At 53.7% G+C, this 17,916-nt stretch overlaps 1 long non-coding RNA gene across 1 annotated transcript; it reads right to left on the minus strand.

The window, feature by feature from the left end:
* Nucleotides 1–15,617: 15,617 nt before the first annotated feature.
* LOC140459010 (uncharacterized) lies at nucleotides 15,618–16,442 on the minus strand. The gene is made up of 3 exons (XR_011953819.1): nucleotides 16,403–16,442; nucleotides 16,095–16,226; nucleotides 15,618–15,657 (listed from the first exon to the last, which is right to left on the minus strand). It is a non-coding gene; the product is annotated as an uncharacterized lncRNA (long non-coding RNA).
* Between the last annotated feature and the right edge of the window lie 1,474 nt (nucleotides 16,443–17,916).

The following is a 17,916-nucleotide window of genomic DNA, read 5'->3' on the forward strand; positions in this document are numbered from 1 at the left end:
TGACAGAAGAACCCAGGAACAGGAGAAGACCATTCGGCCCATCTGCTCCACTGTGCACTTCAATTGTGACCAATCCTCATTCTTCAACTCCTCCCTCGTCCCTCCCCCCCCCCATCTCCCTCGGATCCTGGAGAGACTGGAGAAAAACTCTCGCCTCACCCCTCACTCAGTGGCTGAGCCTCTCCCTACTCACCCCCGGGCAGAGAGAATTCCGAAGATTGACATGACCATGTCTCCCCCCCACGAGCTCCCACCTCCCCCCCCCCCCCCCCTCCCCCACCTCCCCAACTGCAGCGAGCGAACACATCGCTTCCCGTCTCAGCGAGAGCGTGGACTACACACCCAGACACGGTCTCTCAGAGACTCAACAAGCAAGAGAGAAGGAGTCAGATTAGTGTCTAAAATAAACAGGGGAGCGCAGCAAGTCCAGACAGTGGATGGGAAACAAAGGTAAAACAGAAAGAGGGTTGGGATTATAATTATCGCCCTCAGTGCTCACGTCGTATAAAGGTACAAAGCAGCGAGTGGGAGGGTGATAAACTTGTCTCTCTCTCTGCGACGACAGGAGATCAATCAGATAAACTCCCTGGCTGACTGAAGATTGCAGCGTTAATCTGAGCTGCACACAAACTCCGTACTCAAGGGACTGACTGTGCTCCATGTGGAAACACAGAGGATGTGGGAAGGAGACAGCTTAAGCCACCAGCACACCAACAGATTCAAGAACAGCTTCTTCCCCGCTGTTATCAGACTCGATCTCTCATTTATCCGAGCTGATCTCTCTCTCTCTCTCTCTCTGCAGCTGTCACATCATATTCCGCGTTCAGTCCCATTCCCCTGGTAGAGCTGGAGAGATTTACAGCACAGAAACAGACACTTTGGTCCAACTCATCCATGCCGAATAGATATCCGAAATTTGACGGAGTCATCGAGACCTGAAAAACTCCGCTTGCTCTCCCTCTGCTGATGCTGCCCGCGATCTCTAGCATTTTTTTTGTTTGCGTTACAGTCCAACAACACTGGTTATTTCACCCAAAATCAATCCAGCCCCATCTGCCAGCACCTTGCCCCTATCCCTCCAAACCCCTTCCTATCCATATCCCCATCCAAATGCCTCTTAAATGTTGTCATTGTACCAGCCTCCACCACTTCCTCTGGCAGCTCATTCCATACACGTACCACCCTCTGGGTGAAAAAGTTGCCCCTTAGGTCTCTTTTATATCTTTCCCCTCTCACCCTAAACCTATGCCCCTCTAGTTCTGGACTCCCCCACCCCAGGAAAAGACTTTGTCTATTTACCCTATCCGTGCCCCTCATGATTTTATAAACCTCTATAAGGTCACCCCTCAGCCTCCGAAGCTCCAGGGAAAACAGCCCCAGCCTGTTCAGCCCCTCCCTGTAGCTCAAACCCTTGATCTCCCTTGATACGACAAACCCCTCGTGTCTGGGGTCAATCGAGTGACCCTCCTCAGAACTGCCTCAGATGCCACAGATAAAGGGAGCCCAATCTCACCCTAAACCTATACCCCTCTAGTTCTGGACTCCCCCACCCCGGGGAAAAGACCTTGCCTATCACCCTACCCATGCCCCTCGTGATTGAAGTCCTTCTCTAAGGTATGAGAGACACGAACATAGGCCAGAACACCACACAAACCAGCCTTCCAACCACTGACTCCATCTAAACTCTCCGCTGCCTCGGGAAAGCAGCCAATGGGCTCAACGACCCCTCCCATCCCGGTTACACCCTCTCCCGTCAGGCAGAAGATATAAAAGTTTGAGAACGCGTACTAACAGATTGAAGAACAGCTTCTTCCCCACCGTTAACAGATTTACAAAGGGACCTCTCGCACATGAGAGTTGCTCTCTCTCTCTCTCTCTCTCTGCACCTTCTTGTTGCTAGAACACTACACTCAGGTTAAGGGAGCATTTACAATGGTTTACACACAAAACAATACTTTCCACTGTATCTCGATCCATGGGGACAGCAATATATCAACCCAAATATGGTAAAGGTGAGGTATGATGGGGGCGTTTCAAGAGTGGATGGATTATTTCATGACAGGAGGGATACTGGGAGGACAAAAGGTCAGGCAGCTGGCTGCGAGGGAACAGAATCAAGTCAGACATGTCGGGCTGAGCGGCCATCCATTTGGAGACAGTGCAGTTCAGGATATAAGGCCACCATCACTTTACAACAACACCACCAGGGGGCAACAGATCACACAGGGATCCAAACAAATATCACGACACCCCTTAAGGACAGAGGGCCCCGCGTGCAGACTGAAAAACTGTATTGATGGACCATCTGAAAAGGAGGGCTGGAGATAGGGAGGGGGTGTAGGGGCTGGAGGGGGTTACAGAGATAGGGAGGGGGTGTAGGGGCTGGAGGGGGTTACAGAGATAGGGAGGGGGTGTAGGGGGCTGGTGGGGGTTACAGAGATTGGGAGGGGGTGTAGAGGCTGGAGGGGGTTACAGAGATAGGGTGGGGGTGTAGGGGCTGGAGGGGGTTACAGAGATAGGGAGGGGGTAGGGGCTGGAGGAGGTTACAGAGATAGGGAGGGGGTATAGGGGCTGGAGGGGGTTACAGAGATAGGGAGGGGGTGTGGGGGCTGGAGGGGGTTACAGAGATAGGGAGGGGGTGTAGGGGCTGGAGGGGGTTACAGAGATAGGGAGGGGGTGTAGGGGCTGGAGGGGGTTACAGTGATAGGGAGGGGGTGTAGGGGCTGGAGGGGGTTAACAGAGATAGGGAGGGGGTGTAGGGGCTGGAGAGGGTTACAGAGATAGGGAGGGGGAGTAGGGGCTGGAGGGGGTTACAGAGATAGGGTGGGGGTGTAGGGGCTGGAGGGGGTTAACAGAGATAGGGAGGGGGTGTAGGAGCTGGATGGGGTTACAGAGACAGGGAGGGGGTGTAGGGGCTGGAGGGGGCAACAGAGATAGGGAGGGGGTGTAGGGGCTGGAGGGGAGTTACCGAGATAGGGAGCGGGTGTAGGGGCTGGAGGTGGTTATAGAGATAGGGAGGGGGTTTAGGGGCTGGAGGGTGTTACAGAGATAGGGAGGGGGTGTAGGGGCTGGAGGGGGTTACAGAGATAGGGAGGGGGTGTACGGGCTGGAGGGGGTTACAGAGATAGGGAGGGGGTGTAGGGGCTGGAGGGGGGTTACAGAGATAGGGAGGGGGTGTAGGGGCCGGAGGGGGTTACAGAGATAGGGAGGGGGTGTAGGGACTGGAGGGGGGTTACAGAGACAGGGAGGGGGTGTAGGGGCTGGAGGGGGCAACAGAGATAGGGAGGGGGTGTAGGGGCTGGAGGGGAGTTACCGAGATAGGGAAGTGGGTGTAGGGGCTGGAGGTGGTTATAGAGATAGGGAGGGGGTTTAGGGGCTGGAGGGGGTTACAGAGATAGGGAGGGGCTGTAGGGGCTGGAGGGGGTTACAGAGATAGGGAGGGGGTGTAGGGGCTGGAGGGGGTTACAGAGATAGGGAGGGGGTGTAGGGGCTGGAGGGGGTTACAGAGATAGGGAGGGGGTGTAGGGGCTGGAGGGGGTTACAGAGATAGGGAGGGGGTGTAGGTGCTGAAGGGGGTTACAGAGATAGGGAGGGGGTGTACGGGCTGGAGGGGGTTACAGAGATAGGGAGGGGGTGTAGGGACTGGAGGGGGTTACAGAGATAGGGAGGGGGTGTGGGGTTTCATTCAGTGAGTGACTGGGGTCTGTGACATGAGTGACCTTTGCACTGGTGAGGCTGTTTCGGAATGCTTGCTGGCTGCCTCCTTTGTGTTCCCCACCCTGTGGTAATCACTGCTTCCTCTCCAGGGTGCCACGGTGGCTCAGTGGGTTAGCACTGCTGCCTCACGGCACCAGGAACCTGGGTTCGATCCCACCCTCGGGCGACTGTCTGTGTGGAGTTTGCACATCCTCCCCGTGTCTGCGTGGGTTTTCCTCCGGTTTTCCTCCTACAGTCCAAAGATGTGCAGGTCAGGGTGGATTGGCCGTGCTTAAAAATTGTCAATTAGGTGCATTATTCAGAGGGGAAAAGGGATTTGGGTGGGTTACGTTTCGGTGTGGACTTGTTGGGCTGAAGGGCCTGTTTCCACACTGTTGAGAATCTAATGTCTCCGACAGCCTGCACTCCCTCCTGGAGTGAGTTTCACGATATTCTCCCAACTCCTTGAGTTATCGTATCAAAGTTTTTCTGATATCCCCTGTTGGGCCTATTCGCGTTGGGAGTGGGGAAGGGGGGGGTCGCTGGGCCGAGCAGTCATAGGGGAGATCTCACTGATATTTCCATCGAGTCATTTATTCTTTTGGATCTCAGTTATATATAGAGGGTCAGTCACGTCGATATTTATAGAGTGGGAACATAGCTGAAGGGGAAGTTCTGAGATTAGTCTTGGCTCTCATACTCTGAACTGCAGAAATCACACCAGCTCAGTACCTCACAGGCAGGAACTGCGTGTCAAAGAGCGTTTCTTTATTTATATCATGGCTGGAACCAATGATAACCCTGAATATCCAACCGTCTCGAATGATCAGCTGTACCTGTCTCTTTGTTATAATCACAGATTCCCTACAGTGTGGAAACAGGCCCCTCAGCTCAACCAGTCCACACCGACCCTCCCAAGAGTAACCCACCCAGACCCATGTCCCCTACCCTATTTTTAACCCTGACTAGGAGTGACCTTATAGAGGTTTATAAAACCATGAGGGACATGGAGAGGGCAAATGGACAAAGTCTTTTCCCTGGGGTCGGGGAGTCCAGAACTGGAGGGGCGTAGGTTTAGGGTGAGAGGGGAAAGATATAAAAGGGACCTAAGGGGCAACGTTTTCACCCAGAGGGTGGTACGTGTATGGAATGAGCTGCCAGAGGATGTGGTGGAGGCTGGTACAATGACAACATTTAAAAGGCATCTGGATGGGGACAGGAATAGGAAGGGTTTGGAGGGATATGGGCCAAGTGCTGGCAGGTGGGACTAGATTGGGTTGGGATATCTGGGTCAGCATGGACGGGTTGGGCATCTCTATGACTCTGTGATTAATGGACCGAACCTATATCCCTGGGCACTATGGGACAATTTCCCATGGTCAATCCACCCTAATCTGCACATCCCTGGACACTATGGGACAATTTCCATGGCCAATCCACCCTAACCTGCACATCCCTGGGCACTATGGGACAATTTCCATGGCCAATCCACCCTAACCTGCACATCCCTGGGCACTATGGGACAATTTCCCATGGTCAATCCACCCTAATCTGCACATCCCTGGGCACTATGGGACAATTTCCCATGGCCAATCCACCCTAACCTGCACATCACTGGACACTATGGGACAATTTCCCATGGCCAATCCACCCTAACCTGCACATCCCTGGGCACGATGGGACAATTTCCCATGGTCAATCCACCCTAATCTGCACATCCCTGGACACTATGGGACAATTTCCCATGGCCAATCCACCCTAACCTGCACATCACTGGACACTATGGGACAATTTCCCATGGCCAATCCACCCTAACCTGCACATCACTGGACACTATGGGACAATTTCCCATGGTCAATCCACCCTAATCTGCACATCCCTGGACACTATGGGACAATTTCCCATGGCCAATCCACCCTAACCTGCACATCCCTGGGCACTATGGGACAATTTCCCATGGCCAATCCACCCTAACCTGCACATCCCTGGGCACTATGGGACAATTTCCCATGGTCAATCCACCCTAATCTGCACATCCCTGGGCACTATGGGACAATTTCCCATGGCCAATCCACCCTAACCTGCACATCACTGGACACTATGGGACAATTTCCCATGGCCAATCCACCCTAACCTGCACATCCCTGGGCACGATGGGACAATTTCCCATGGCCAATCCACCCTAACCTGCACATCACTGGACACTATGGGACAATTTCCCATGGCCAATCCACCCTAACCTGCACATCCCTGGACACTATGGGACAATTTCCCATGGCCAATCCACCCTGACCTGCACATCACTGGGCACTATGGGACAATTTCCATGGCCAATCCACCCTAACCTGCACATCCCTGGGCACTATGGGACAATTTCCCGTGGCCAATCCACCCTAACCTGCACATCTCTGGACACTATGGGACAATTTCCCATGGCTAATCCACCCTAACCTGCACATCCCCGGACACTATGGGACAATTTCCCATGGCCAATCCACCCTAACCTGCACATCCCTGGGCACTATGGGACAATTTCCCACGGCCAATCCACCCTGACCTGCACATCACTGGGCACTATGGGACAATTTCCCATGGCCAATCCACCCTAACCTGCACATCCCTGGGCACTATGGGACAATTTCCCGTGGCCAATCCACCCTAACCTGCACATCCCTGGACACTATGGGACAATTTCCCATGGCCAATCCACCCTAACCTGCACATCCCCGGACACTATGGGACAATTTCCCATGGCCAATCCACCCTAACCTGCACATCCCTGGGCACTATGGGACAATTTCCCCATGGCCAATCCACCCTAACCTGCACATCCCTGGACACTATGGGACAATTTCCCATGGCCAATCCACCCTAACCTGCACATCCCTGGGCACTATGGGACAATTTCCCATGGCTAATCCACCCTAACCTGCACATCCCTGGGCACTATGGGACAATTTCCCACGGCCAATCCACCCTAACCTGCACATCCCTGGGCACTATGGGACAATTTCCCACGGCCAATCCACCCTAACCTGCACATCTTTGGACTGTGGGTGGAAACCGGAGCACCCGGAGGAAACCCACGCAGACACGGGGAGAATGTGCAAACTCCACACAGACAGTCGCCTGAGGGTGGGATCGAACCTGGGTCCCTGGTGCTGTGAGTCACCACGCCACCCCATTGACTCTCACTTCCAGTATCTGTGGTCCTCACAGTCTCTCTTGGCTCTCGATATACCCTTCCCAGAGAAGCAGCCTTTTGACTGCATTTCAGACCATCAGCTGCAAATTTGGGAGTTTTGCGAATTGCGCGAAGTTTGGCTCCAGTTGCGTCTTTCTGCCTGAGGGTGACTGTTGTGATAAACAGCAGGGCGGCGAAACGATGTAACTGCGGCCAATCTTCACCCAGACTGTGAGTCGTGCACAGCTCGTCCTGCTATAACGTGCGTTTCGCCAATGTGAATTCGCTGTAACGCGATTGAAAAATCAGGGACGCTGTTTCTATCGGACGAACTTTTAAAACGCGTGTGGGTTGGAACGCAATTCCATCACCGACACTTCGGAACATAGAACATTAAACGTGTGGAACCAATTCTGAAGCCCATCTAACCTACACTATTCCATTCTCATCCATATGCCGACCCAATGACCATTTAAATGCCCTGAAAGTTGGCGAGTCTACTCCTGTTACAGGCAGTGCGTTCCACACCCCTCCTACTCTCTGAGTAAAGACATTACCTCTGACATCTGTCCTATATCTATCACCCCTCAATTTAAAGCTACATTCCCTAGTGTTAGCCATCACCATCCGAGGTAAAAAAGGGCTCTCACTGTCCATCCTATCAAACCCCCTGATTATCTTATATGTCTCAAAGTTTAAGTGCTGTTTATAAAGCAGTTAGTCTTACACAAGAGCATAACTATCACAAGTATCTATGATGGACACACACCCAGGTTCTGAGAATAAAGTTTGCACCCAGTCAGAGTTTCCAGTGTTTTGCCGTCCCACCAAAGTCTGTGTGATTTCAGCACGATCTGCTCAATAAAGGGTCAGGTAATCAAATGAAGGAGAGTTTTTGAGCAGGAGGTGGTTGCTAACAAGGGTAGATTGGCAGTTTCCCCGTGTCGGGACTCTGTCTCGACTCAGTCGCAGCTCTGTACACAGGTGGAATCACACTCCAAGTGACTCCAGATCCTCAAGTGACACACAACTGCCCCCTGGGCAATTAGGGACGGGCAATAATCGCTGTCCCAGACAGTGCGAACGAATAAAGAGAAACGGGACAGGGCAGGTGACTGGAATGGCATGGGATGACTTCACAGCAATGGCAGAACATGACGCAGTTGGCTGGGGCGGGTGGTGGGGGGCTGTGCGGTGGGGTCTGGGGGGGGGGCACAAGACTGGTTTTGAATAGCCAGATACCCACATCTCTGCAGGGGGAGCGGTTTAACCCGCGTTCTGTCGCGATTGTAATGAGGGCAGCCAGGTGAAACCTCCGGTAATTGGAGTTCCCTGACCGGGGCAATCTGGGAGTCCTGGCTGACAGATCGAAACAGGAAAGTCCTGTTCACTCTGAGAGCTGGCTCTGAGGGAGCTGGGTCAGTGACAGGGAACCTCCCTGTGTAAACAAAGAGGGACTTGGTGAAACGAATTTTGCGCTTGGCATGACTTTGGACGACAGTAACTGTGCTAGCCCTTTGAGAAGTCAAGCTGATCGGCCCCCATTCTCCCCCATCTCTGCCTCTGTCTCAGCCCGCCCATCGTTCCCCCTCGAGAGAAGGTTTCACTAAAGGCCAGTGAACCTCACTTCATGAGGACAGAGATGAAGATTGTACCCCTCGGAGCAGGGAAGGTTAAGGGGGAGATTGGATCGGGAGATTCGGAGTCACTGGGGCAGGGAAGGGGGAGGCACTGTTCTGGGGCCGGACCAAGACACACACTGTCACACACTCACAATCACACACACACACACACAGACACACATACATACACACATACAGACACACACACTCGCACTCGCACACACACACGCACATACACTCACACACACACAGACACACACACACACAGACACACTCACACACAGACACACACACAGACACACACACAGACACAGACACACACACAGACACAGACACACACATATACACACACAGATATACATACTCACTCACTCACACACACAGACACAGATACACACACACACACAGACATACTCACTCACGCACAGACACACACACCCACCAACACACGCACACACTCACACAGACACACACACTTACACAGACAGGCACATACAGACACACTCATACACACTGACATGCACACCGACACACACACACATGGCTTACACTCACAATCACACACACTTTCTCACACAGGCACACACACAGACAGAGAAACACACTCTCACAGGCACACAGACACAGACACTCTCACACACGCACTTACTTACACACACTCAAAGACACACACATTCACACACGTACATTCTCACACACACTCGTACAGACAAATTCTCACACAGACATACACATTCACAGGGACTGGGAGCAAGACAGAGAACAAAGACCAAGAGAGTGATCGAAGCACACAGACTGTTAGGAAAGAGAGAGAGAGAGGGAGAGAGAGAGAGGGAGGGGGGAAAGGGAGAGAGAGAGAGAGAGAGGGGGGGGGGGAGAGGGAGAGAGAGAGAGAGAGAGAGAGGGGGGGAAAGGGGGAGAGTGAGAGAGAGAGGGAGAGGGGGGGGCAGAGAGAGAGAGAGAGGGAGAGAGGGGGGGAGAGGGAGAGAGAGTGAGAGGGAGAGAGAGAGCGGGAGGGGGGAAAGGGGGAGAGAGAGAGAGGGGAGAGAGAGAGGGGGGGAGAGGGGGGAGAGGGAGGGGGGAGGGGGAGAGAGAGGGGGGAGAGGGAGAGAGAAAGGGGGAGAGAGGGAGAGAGGAGAGAGGGAGAGAGAGAGAGGGGGGGGAGAGAGGGGGGAGAGGGGGAGAGAGGGGGGAGGGAGGGGGGGGAGAGGAGAGAAGGGAGAGAGAGGGAGAGAGAGAGAGAGGGGGAGAGAGAGAGGGAGAGGGAACTAAACACACAGAGATCTTGACCCTGAGTTAACCAGCTCCTCCCTCTCAAACATATCCAGCAACGTTTGGACAATGGTCTGGTATCTAACCTGGTCTTGGGAAAGGCAGAGTGGTCTATTTAACTTGTGCTGATCAGCAAACACTGCATCCCCCTCCCACCCCACCCCCCCTCTGTGCCTGGGCTGGTAACCAGACAGTGTTTGGATCAAGGCTTGAGAGATGCGGCCAACAAGGGACGACAGAGAGTAATCCTTCCACACAACAACCACACCAGCGTTGGGGACTTCCCTCAATGCTTCCAATGTGCATTTACGTAGCACCTTTCACACAGAGTACAGCTTGGACAGAAAGAGCTGCCCAACACTGATCCAACCCCACATCCACTGCGGTAAATATGGAGGGAGAGAGGAGCAAATGGTTGGTCAGAGGTAACGGAAGAGGGGAGTTGAAGAAAGGGGGAGAGAGGAGGGAGGGCGCTGAGGGGGAGGAGTGCAGGAGGCAGGACGACCAATGGGGATGGATGGGAATCAGGGGATGAGGCGCTGCGAATGGAGGGGGTTACAGAGATAGGGAGGGGGTGTAGGGGGCTGGAGGGGGTGTAGGGGGCTGGAGGGGGTTACAGAGATAGGGAGGGAGTGTAGGGGCTGGAGGGGGTTACAGAGATAGGGAGGGGGTGTAGGGGCTGGAGGGGGTTACAGAGATAGGGAGGGGGCGTAGGGGCTGGAGGGGGTTACAGAGATAGGGAGGGGGTGTAGGGGCTGGAGGGGGTTACAGAGATAGGGAGGGAGTGTAGGGGCTGGAGGGGGTTACAGAGATAGGGAGGGAGTGTAGGGGCTGGAGGGGGTTACAGAGATAGGGAGGGGTGTAGGGGCTGGAGGGGGTTACAGAGATAGGGAGGGAGTGTAGGGGCTGGAGGGGGTTACAGAGATAGGGAGGGAGTGTAGGGGCTGGAGGGGGTTACAGAGATAGGGAGGGGGTGTAGGGGCTGGAGGGGGTTACAGAGATAGGGAGGGAGTGTAGGGGCTGGAGGGGGTTACAGAGATAGGGAGGGGTGTAGGGGCTGGAGGGGGTTACAGAGATAGGGAGGGAGTGTAGGGGCTGGAGGGGGTTACAGAGATAGGGAGGGGTGTAGGGGCTGGAGGGGGTTACAGAGATAGGGAGGGAGTGTAGGGGCTGGAGGGGGTTACAGAGATAGGGAGGGAGTGTAGGGGCTGGAGGGGTTACAGAGATAGGGAGGGGGTTTAGGGGCTGGAGGGGGTTACAGAGATAGGGAGGGAGTGTAGGGGCTGGAGGGGTTACAGAGATAGGGAGAGGGTGTAGGGGCTGGAGGGGGTTACAGAGATAGGGAGGGGGGGTAGGGGCTGGAGGGGGTTACAGAGATAGGGAGAGGGTGTAGGGGCTGGGGGGGGGGGTTACAGAGATATGGAGGGGGTGTAGGGGCTGCAGGGGGTTACAAAGATAGGGAGGAGGTGTAGGGGCTGGAGGGGGTTACAGAGATAGGGAGGGGGTGTAGGGGCTGGAGGGGGTTACAGATATAGGGAGGGTGTTGGGACCGGGGGACCTTACAGAGTTAGGGAGATGGGGAAACAGGAAGAGGAGGAGAAATGGTTATTGGAGCTGTGAAGTTTGGTCTCTGGGACCCCCTGTCTGTGAAGGTGATTGCGATAAGAGTGAACATGGAGGTTCCAAAGTGGACAGAGCTGGGGGATTTGCCAAAGAGCAAAGAAGTCGGAACATCTGAGGACAGGGCGAGGGAGATCTCCATCACTGTACCCCAGTGTTATACAGGGACAGACCTGTCCCCACCAGTACTGTACCCCAGTGTTATACAGTGACAGACCTGTCCCCACCAGTACAGTACCCCAGTGTTATACAGGGACAGACCTGTCCCCACCAGTACTGTACCCCAGTGTTATACAGTGACAGACCAATCCCCACCAGTACTGTACCCCAGTGTTATACAGGGACAGACCTGTCCCCACCAGTACTGTACCCCAGTGTTATACAGGGACAGACCTGTCCCCACCAGTACTGTACCCCAGTGTTATACAGGGACAGACCTGTCCCCACCAGTACTGTACCCCAGTGTTACACAGGGACAGACCTGTCCCCACCAGTACTGTACCCCAGTGTTATACAGTGACAGACCTGTCCCCACCAGTACTGTACCCCAGTGTTATACAGGGACAGACCTGTCCCCACCAGTACTGTACCCCAGTGTTATACAGTGACAGACCTGTCCCCACCAGTACTGTACCCCAGTGTTATACAGTGACAGACCTGTCCCCACCAGTACTGTCCCCCAGTGTTATACAGGGACAGACCTGTCCCCCACCAGTACTGTACCCCAGTGTTACACAGTGACAGACCTGTCCCCACCAGTACTGTACCCCAGTGTTATACAGGGACAGACCTGTCCCGACCAGTACTGTACCCCAGTGTTATACAGGGACAGACCTGTCCCCCACCAGTACTGTATCCCAGTGTTATACAGTGACAGACCTGTCCCCCCGAGTAATGTACCCCAGTGTTACACAGTGACAGACCTGTCCCCACCAGTACTGTACCCCAGTGTTATACAGGGACAGACCTGTCCCGACCAGTACTGTACCCCAGTGTTATACAGGGACAGACCTGTCCCCCACCAGTACTGTATCCCAGTGTTATACAGTGACAGACCTGTCCCCCCGAGTAATGTACCCCAGTGTTATACAGTGACAGACCTGTCCCCACCAGTACTGTACCCCAGTGTTATACAATGACAGACCAGTCCCCACCAGTACTGTACCCCAGTGTTATACAGGGACAGACCTGTCCCCACCAGTACCGTACCCCAGTGTTATACAGTGACAGACCTGTCCCCACCAGTACTGTACCCCAGTGTAATACAGTGACAGACCTGTCCCCACCAGTACTGTATCCCAGTGTTATACAGTGACAGACCTGTCCCCACCAGTACTGTATCCCAGTGTTATACAGTGACAGACCAGTCCCCACCAGTACTGTATCCCAGAGTTATACAGTGACAGACCCGTCCTCACCAGTACTGTACCCCAGTGTTATACAGTGACAGACCTGTCCCCACCAGTACTGTATCCCAGTGTTATACAGTGACAGACCCGTCCCCACCAGTACTGTATCCCAGTGTTATACAGTGACAGACCTGTCCCCACCAGTACTGTACCCTAGTGTTATACAATGACAGACCTGTCCCCACCAGTACTGTACCCCAGTGTTATACAGTGACAGACCTGTCCCCACCAGTATTGTACCCCAGTGTTATACAGTGACAGACCCGTCCCCACCCCAGTACTGTACCCCAGTGTTATACACTGACAGACCTGTCCCCACCAGTACTGTATCCCAGTGTTATACAGTGACAGACCTGTCCCCACCAGTACTGTATCCCAGTGTTATACAGTGACAGACCAGTCCCCCCCAGTACTGTATCCCAGTGTTATACAGGGACAGACCTGTCCCCCCCAGAACTATACCCCAGTGTTATACAGGGACAGACCCGTCCCCACCAGTACTGTACCCCTGTGTTATACAGTGACAGACCTGTCCCCCCCAGAACTATACCCCAGTGTTATACAGGGACAGACCCGTCCCCACCAGTACTGTACCCCAGGGTTATACAGGGACAGACCTGTCCCCACCAGTACTGTACCCCTGTGTTATACAGTGACAGACCTGTCCCCCCCAGAACTATACCCCAGTGTTATACAGGGACAGACCAGTCCCCACCAGTACTGTACCCCAGGGTTATACAGGGACAGACCTGTCCCCCCCAGAACTATACCCCAGTGTTATACAGGGACAGACCCGTCCCCACCAGTACTGTATCCCAGTGTTATACAGGGACAGACCTGTCCCCACCAGTACTGTACCCCAGTGTTATACAGTGACAGACCCGTCCCGACCAGTACTGTATCCCAGTGTTATACAGTGACAGACCTGTCCTCACCAGTACTGTACCCCAGTGTTATACAGTGACAGACCTGTCCCCACCAGTACTGTACCCCAGGGTTATACAGGGACAGACCTGTCCCCACCAGTCCTGGACCCCAGTGTAATACAGTGACAGACCTGTCCCCACCAGTACTGTACCCCAGTGTTACACAGTGACAGACCCGTCCCCACCAGTACAGTATCCCAGTGCTATACAGTGACAGACCAGTCCCCACCAGTACTGTATCCCAGTGTTATACAGTGACAGACCTGTCCCCACCAGTACTGTACCCCAGTGTTATACAGTGACAGACCCGTCCCCACCACTACTGTATCCCAGTGTTATACAGTGACAGACCTGTCCCCACCAGTACTGTATCCCAGTGTTATACAGTGACAGACCCGTCCCCACCAGTACTGTATCCCAGTGTTATACAGTGACAGACCTGTCCCCACCAGTACTGTACCCACGTGTTACACAGGGACAGACCCGTCCCAACCAGTACTGTACCCATTGTTATACAGGGACAGACCTGTCCCCACCAGTACTGTACCCCAGTGTTATACAGGGACAGACCTGTCCCCCCCAGAACTATACCCCAGTGTTATTCAGGGACAGACCCGTCCCCACCAGTACTGTACCCCAGGGTTATACAGGGACAGACCTGTCCCCACCAGTACTGTACCCCAGTGTTATACAGGGACAGCCCTGTCCCCACCAGTAGTGTACCCCAGGGTTATACAGTGACAGACCTGTCCCCACCAGTACTGTACCCCAGTGTTATACAGTGACAGACCTGTCCCCACCAGTACTGTACCCCAGTGTTATACAGTGACTGACCAGTCCCCACCAGTACTGTATCCCAGTGTTATACAGTGACAGACCCGTCCCCACCAGTACTGTACCCCAGTGTTATACAGTGACAGACCTGTCACCACCAGTACTGTACCCCAGTGTTATACAGTGACAGACCTGTCCCCACCCGTACTGTACCCTAGTGTTATAGTGACAGACCTGTCCCCACCAGTACTGTACCCCCGTGTTATACAGTGACAGACCTGTCCCCACCAGTACTGTATCCCAGTGTTATACAGTGACAGACCTGTCCCCACCAGTACTGTATCCCAGTGTTATACAAAGACAGACATGTCCCCACCAGTACTGTATCCCAGTGTTATACAATGACAGACCGTCCCCACCAGTACTGTATCCCATTGTTATACAGTGACAGACCTGTCCTCACCAGTACTGTACCCCAGTGTGATACAGTGACAGACCTGTCCTCACTAGTACTGTACCCGAGTGTTATACAGGGACAGACCTGTCCCCACCAGTACTGTACCCCAGTGTTATACAGTGACAGACCTGTCCCCACCAGTACTGTACCCCAGTGTTATACAGTGACAGACCGTCCCCACCAGTACTGTATCCCAGTGTTATACAGTGACAGACCTGTCCTCACCAGTACTGTACCCCAGTGTTATACAGTGACAGACCTGTCCTCACCAGTACTGTACCCGAGTGTTATACAGGGACAGACCTGTCCCCACCAGTACTGTACCCCAGTGTAATACAGTGACAGACCTGTCCCCACCAGTACTGTACCCCAGTGTTACACAGTGACAGACCCGTCCCCACCAGTACAGTATCCCAGTGCTATACAGTGACAGACCAGTCCCCACCAGTACTGTATCCCAGTGTTATACAGTGACAGACCCGTCCCCACGTGTACTGTACCCCAGTGTTATACAGTGACAGACCTGTCCCCACCAGTACTGTATCCCAGTGTTATACAGTGACAGACCCGTCCCCACCCGTACTGTACCCTAGTGTTATAGTGACAGACCTGTCCCCACCAGTACTGTACCCCCGTGTTATACACTGACAGACCTGTCCCCACCAGTACTGTACCCCAGTGTTATACAGGGACAGACCTGTCCCCACCAGTACTGTATACCAGTGTTATACAGTGACAGACCTGTCCCCACCCGTACTGTACCCTAGTGTTATAGTGACAGACCTGTCCCCACCAGTACTGTACCCCCGTGTTATACACTGACAGACCTGTCCCCACCAGTACTGTATCCCAGTGTTATACAGTGACAGACCTGTCCCCACCAGTACTGTATCCCAGTGTTATACAAAGACAGACATGTCCCCACCAGTACTGTATCCCAGTATTATACAGTGACAGACCAGTCCCCCCCAGTACTGTACCCCCGTGTTACACAGGGACAGACCCGTCCCCACCAGTACTGTACCCATTGTTATACAGGGACAGACCTGTCCCCACCAGAACTGTACCCCAGTGTTATACAGGGACAGACCTGTCCCCCCCAGAAGTATACCCCAGTGTTATACAGGGACAGACCCGTCCCCACCAGTACTGTACCCCAGGGTTATACAGTGACAGACCTGTCCGCACCAGTACTGTACCCCAGTGTTATACAGACACAGACCTGTCCCCACCAGTACTGTACCCCAGTGTTATACAGGGACAGACCTGACCCCACCAGTACTGTACCCCAGTGTTATACAGTGACAGACCTGTCCCCACCAGTACTGTACCCCAGGGTTATACAGTGACAGACCTGTCCCCACCAGTACTGTACCCCAGTGTTATACAGTGACAGACCTGTCCCCACCAGTACTGTACCCCCGTGTTACACAGGGACAGACCCGTCCCCACCAGTACTGTACCCCAGGGTTATACAGTGACAGACCTGTCCCCACCAGTACTGGACCCCAGTGTTATACAGTAACAGACCTGTCCCCACCAGTACTGCATCCCAGTGTTACACAGTGACAGACCCGTCCCCACCAGTACTGTATCCCAGTGTTATACAGTGACTGACCAGTCCCCACCAGTACTGTACCCCAGGGTTATACAGGGACAGACCTGTCCCCACCAGTACTGTACCCCAGTGTTATACACGGACAGACCTGTCCCCACCAGTACTGTACCCCAGTGTTATACAGTGACAGACCTGTCCCCACCAGTACTGTACCCCAGGGTTATACAGTGACAGACCTGTCCCCACCAGTACTGTACCCCAGGGTTATACAGTGACAGACCTGTCCCCACCAGTACTGTACCCCAGTGTGAAGCAGTGACAGACATGTCCCCACCAGTACTGTACCCCAGTGTTATACAGTGACAGACCCGTCCCCACCATGACTGTACCCCAGTGTTATACAGTGACAGACCTGTCCCCACCAGTACTGTACCCCAGTGTTACACAGTGACAGACCCGTCCCCACCAGTACTGTACCCCAGGGTTATACAGGGACAGACCTGTCCCCACCAGTACTGTACCCCAGTGTTATACAGGGACAGACCTGTCCCCACCAGTACTGTACCCCAGGGTTATACAGTGACAGACCTGTCCCCTCCAGTACTGTACCCCAGTGTGAAGCAGTGACAGACATGTCCCCACCAGTACTGTACCCCAGTGTTACACAGTGACAGACCCGTCCCCACCAGTACTGTACCCCAGTGTTATACAGTGACAGACCTGTCCCCACCAGTACTGTACCCCAGTGTTATACAGTGACAGACCTGTCCCCACCCGTACTGTACCCTAGTGTTATAGTGACAGACCTGTCCCCACCAGTACTGTACCCCCGTGTTATACAGTGACAGACCTGTCCCCACCAGTACTGTATCCCAGTGTTATACAGTGACAGACCTGTCCCCACCAGTACTGTATCCCAGTGTTATACAAAGACAGACATGTCCCCACCAGTACTGTATCCCAGTGTTATACAGTGACAGACCTGTCCCCACCAGTACTGTACCCTAGTGTTATAGTGACAGATCTGTCCCCATCAGTACTGTACCCCAGTGTTATACAGTGACAGACCTGTCCCCACAAGTACTGTACCCCAGTGTGATACAGTGACAGACCGGTCCTCACTAGTACTGTACCCGAGTGTTATACAGGGACAGACCTGTCCCCACCAGTACTGTACCCCAGTGTTATACAGGGACAGACTTGTCCCCACCAGTACTGTATCTCTGTGTTATACAGTGACAGACCCGTCCCCACCAGTACTGTATCCCAGTGTTATACAGTGACAGACCTGTCCCCACCAGTACTGTACCCTAGTGTTATAGTGACAGATCTGTCCCCATCAGTACTGTACCCCAGTGTTATACAGTGACAGACCTGTCCCCACAAGTACTGTATCCC

This window comes from Chiloscyllium punctatum, chromosome 34 (assembly GCF_047496795.1).
Source record: "Chiloscyllium punctatum isolate Juve2018m chromosome 34, sChiPun1.3, whole genome shotgun sequence".
NCBI lineage: Eukaryota > Metazoa > Chordata > Chondrichthyes > Orectolobiformes > Hemiscylliidae > Chiloscyllium > Chiloscyllium punctatum.